Below are 4,820 nucleotides of genomic sequence, written 5' to 3'. Positions count from 1 at the left end.
CCTTCTAAATCCCTGCGGAGATTTTGAGACATTGAAGCCAGCAGACACCCTATGATCATCTAACCTGACCTTTCTTAACTCAGTCTAGAAACTTTACCCAGTGATTCCTGGAATGGAAGGAATTATCCCCACTATGTGAGTACATTTCTAAGATGCAGCTTAATAAACTGATTATGGGTATCATATTGCCTGTGATAGCAGAGCGCTGGATGTCATGGACCGGTTCCTGTGTTCCTCTGGAGGAATGTTACCAATGACTTGTGGTTGAGCTAATGCACATTTATCCCTTCTTCCTGCAACTGCTACTAATTCTGACATTGCTGACAGAGCTGCCTCGTCCTAGCATGCATAGGGAGATTCATAGTCATATGAATCATAGCACAGAGGGAGAGCTATATTGCAAAAATGTTTCAGTTCATTCCTGAATTGATTGGGTCAAGATGGACTGATTTTTTCTGCTGTCAAAGTTAAATCTGCAACTACAGGAGTGTAGCATTCTGTGTTGCAGACCACTTAGACACTGTGCTGCCATACTTTGGGTAGCAAGGGATTTACATTGCTGGCCATTCTGGTTCATTTTAAAGAAGGTAATCTTCCTTCCTCATGGCCCAAAGACACAGGTAGTCAGACACATACCCTTAAATGACACTCATTTGCAAGCCACCAAGGACAAAAGTGCATCAGAAGTCATAACCTTCATTCCACATAGCAGTTTTACAGTAGGGCAAGAGAAACCCCTCCATCTCGTATGTTCTACCCATTGATTCCTGGTAACAAAGAACATTTTGTAAGACAATGACAGGTCCACTTTCCATGAAGATGGCTTTTTCTGCTGCCCTGAAATTTCATCTGGAGGGGAAAAGGAAAATTTGACCATTTAGCCAGGACTTCCCACCAGAACACAGCAGCTTCAGAATGTCCAGTCCCAGGGCAAAGAAGCCCCAGGTTGGCTGCATGGGAAAAGGGAGATTAATGTAGCCTGGATATGGTGGTTTCATGGGAAATATTTTGTACATTTCTGTACTTGTGCACAGAAACTATGTTAATGTGAATTGAGTTGAACTGGAATTAAAAGGACAGGCTCTGGTTCTTTTGCCTTGAGGTACAATTTTCATCTCCTGGATTCCACATGGTTTTTGTGTTTCCTTGTTGAAAGCTGAAGGACAGCATAAAGTTAGATGATTCTACAGATACTGGGTGCAGTTAGACAATGTAGCTGGTCATACCTGAGCAAGGAAAGTAAGGATTATCTTTAACTTGGGACTGCCTGAAATAGTTGCTGCAACTGTTGGAATTAGGGCATATCCTGTTTGGGAAATGTCACAGATCTCATACTGTTAGCAGCAGTGGGCCACCATGGGAAAGCCAGGGCTGTTACTCATGTTTCAGTCTCCACAGAGTTTAGTGGTCCAAACAAAACTCAAAGTTTCAAAAGCTTGGAGCATCGTGAAAATATAGTTATCTGGAATCGGTCTAAGAATCTTCCATGGCGGTTACTGGCATCACTTGAAGAACCTAGGAAGATAGGTCTCTCCTTCTCAGGATGCAGGAAGCATTGTTGGGATGGCTTTTCTGAAGGTATTTTGCTTCTGCACTTCCCTTCACAGTCTGTAACAAAGCCACATCCTGAAAACAATGGACACGGAGCAGGAGATTGGAATCTGATACTGGAACTGCTGAACACTTGACACTAAAAATGTTAGCATCCCACCCATGTGCTAATGGAGACTCACTGCAACTGCTACTAGTGAGGGTATTCAGACATTTGAGAACAGGAAAAGCATGGAGGTTGAGGCTGGAACAGATGCTGCCTAGGAGTGAGGAACCTGTAATCAAGTCCTCCATGGGGGTACAGACACGCAGCAGGACAAGAATAGTTTCAACACAGTATAAAGTTTGGCCTTCAATGGGATATTGAATTCTGTAAAATATAATGTCTGTTCTTGAGGAAGGGAAAAATGGGCTTCAGTGGATTCAGTGCAGCTCTTTGGATTTCAGAGCTGAGGGCTCAGGCTCGGTGTTTCTGAACATCTATCTGCAAGCTAAAGTGGTTCATAGCAGCTCTATAGGAGGAACAAGACTTCCACCTTTCCTAAAGAAAGTTTTCTGACAGCACAAATCAGGTGTACTCTGAGTTGGTTGCCATACACAAGTCTTACAAGTCTTACCTTAGCAGTGCAGCAGACACATCTGGAGGGCTTAAAATTACATTTGGTTCTTAAGGGTGCACTCTAAGTCCTCTCTGAGGGCTCACTCTAAGCCTTGCAAAATGGAGCTGCTGCAATTGGGTGGTCTCTGACCACAGGTGCACTTCTAATTAAAATGCAATGTGAAAAATCAGGGGAAAGACCTGTAACAGGGAGCAAGGGGCTTGCTAAGGAGCCTTTTTTTTATGGCAGCTTTACAGAATTAAGGCAGGTAGGAGTTTGGAGCAGGTGGTGTTCATAGAAAATAAGTTATTATGACTTCTTACTAAAGTATAAGATGCTCATTCACAAGAGACTTCTCTCCCTTTTGTAATTTTGTTGATTACTCCTCACTCTACTGCTTCATTTTGTCCTATTTCAAAGCAAACTAGATACAAGAAAATGAATAACAGATAATGTGGTTCCCTTAACTTAAAACTTTGTCACTTTGAATTCACCTGCTTAATTAAATGTGTTTCCTGATTCCTTTGTTTGGTATGCTCAAGGAGCTTCTCCAGCATGAGGCCTCTCCAGATCTTATTACATGACGCAGGATGTCCCTGGCAATATTACAGGGGAGGAAAAAAAAAAAAAAAAAAAAAAAAAGGCTGGGAATATGCCTGCAGGAATAAGATTTAGGTGCCACATTTAATGGCATTTTGACTACTGCACATTTTCCCAACCAAGCTCTAATTTTCACTCCAGAAGTTGCAGGTCTCCCAGTAAATCTATGTCAAAGATACTTCAGAGCATCTTAGTAGATGAGAAATACCTATGTGTGAGCAGCTAAACTGCAATATGAATTTATATACTTTTTATGCTACTTCAGCAAAAATGGAACGTATATTAACATTTATCTCCAATATTTTATCATCAGTATGTCCTAGAAACCTGAATACTGTTAGTACAAACAATAACCTTTATTGCTACAATATCTTGATTTATTTTCAACCACATGCCAAATGCTCACTTTTCTATTCACCAGGTTATCTTCATTGTTTGAGGAGAGAAATGTTACTGCCCAACTTTTTCTACTGGAAGTCTAGAAACTTCGGATGCTAACCATGTAATCATTTAAATTTTAGCTAGTCAGTCTTGGCATTCTTCTTAATCCTTGGAAAGAAAACAGCACCTCCAGAAAGGAGGGAACACCCTTTAGAGATGTGTCTTCCATCCCATAGACTATCAAATGAAACTCAGTTGACCAGCTAAGATGAATAGTTAAGTCAGATGAGATGAATCCCACATTTAGTATACAAGTCCCAAAAGAAATTGAGGATGTGTTTAATTTTAAATGATATCCACATATTGAGATGAACATTTGTGGAGATATTGGCTTTTGACCATTTTCTCATTTAAGCAACACGGTTTTTCATCATTCTCCTACAATAACTTCTTAAGTCTCCCAAATTAGGAAAGATTTTATACTCATATTTCTTCCCAAGTTGCCACTTTTAACTGGCCAGAGAACACCAGTTCATGTTGATTTTTCTTAACAATTACCAGTTTCTTGTCAGTATTGGCAGCTGCCAGTCTCACCTCTATTTAATGCCAGGCCTGTTCTATGAGAATTGTCTCTAATTCTGGTTAGAGGTATATATAGTGTGGGGAAAAAAATATAAAAATAAAAATAAATATGTATATATATATATGAGAATATCTTAAGATCTTATTACTCAAAAGCATTAAACTGAGAGTTCACAGTGTGCACCAATAACTTATTAGTCACGTTGCTTTCTAGGGTGTTCTTCATATGTCATGGTTACAAGAGGATTTTCTAGAGGAAGGAGATAATCAATAATCTGGATTTTTTTGTATTGCTGTTACTACAGTGGGAAACTAAAGTTCCTCCATACTGGAATTCGATCTCTGTAAGAAGAGGAGAAATAAGAAGAAAATAATAATAATAATAATAATAAAATAATAAAAAGATACATATAGAAGTTTATAATATTTTTAGAGTAAGAAGAACAGATATCTCAAGCACAGATGGAACCTAGTGACATTTTTATATTTCTTTTGTGAAATGCTATTATGTGTGTGCAAATGAAATCCAGTATGTTGCCCATTAGTATTTAAAGACATTCTAGGTCCAGCAAGGAATGCCTGTCTGGACTCACAGCAGTATCAACAGGGACTGCATACTTCTGAGGTGGATTCCCTCAAAGACAATATTCAGTAGAAAATTCTGGTGATCAGATCCTCAACCTGTGGGAATCAGAAGTTTTTCCACCTGCCCAAAGCCGAGTTTCCATTGTCTATTCCTACCAGATCATAGAACATTGACAGCTAAATTTATTATGTCTTTAGAACAGGAGATAGCATTTGTTCAAATAATTCCAGCATTTTATCCTCTCCTCAAATAGGGTGTATTCCCTAAACCAAAAGTAATATTGCTCAATACTACCTGTGTGGTGCAGCTGTTCCTTACACATGGATATCATTTAAGCAAAGACTCTGGATCATGTCCTGAGCTTCAGGTCACTCTGGTGAGGAATAGGTGGAGAGAGCTTTATCTGGGAAAGCTTAGAGAGAAGAGCAGTAACTTAAATATGTCCCTAGCTGCCGTGCTGTTCAGAGGCTGAGATGTAAGAGGGCCTGTCAGTCTAGAAAAGATGGATTAGTGAGCTCATG

The 4,820-nt window shown here is 39.6% G+C and overlaps 1 long non-coding RNA gene across 1 annotated transcript; it reads right to left on the bottom strand.

Annotated features, from left to right (window-relative positions):
- Window positions 1–847: 847 nt before the first annotated feature.
- LOC110353475 (uncharacterized) lies at window positions 848–2,316 on the bottom strand. The gene is made up of 2 exons (XR_002403995.4): window positions 2,169–2,316; window positions 848–1,626 (listed from the first exon to the last, which is right to left on the bottom strand). It is a non-coding gene; the product is annotated as an uncharacterized lncRNA (long non-coding RNA).
- Between the last annotated feature and the right edge of the window lie 2,504 nt (window positions 2,317–4,820).

This window comes from Anas platyrhynchos, chromosome 2 (assembly GCF_047663525.1).
Source record: "Anas platyrhynchos isolate ZD024472 breed Pekin duck chromosome 2, IASCAAS_PekinDuck_T2T, whole genome shotgun sequence".
NCBI classification, from domain to species: Eukaryota; Metazoa; Chordata; class Aves; order Anseriformes; family Anatidae; genus Anas; species Anas platyrhynchos.
This window is presented reverse-complemented; position numbering and strand designations above follow the sequence as displayed.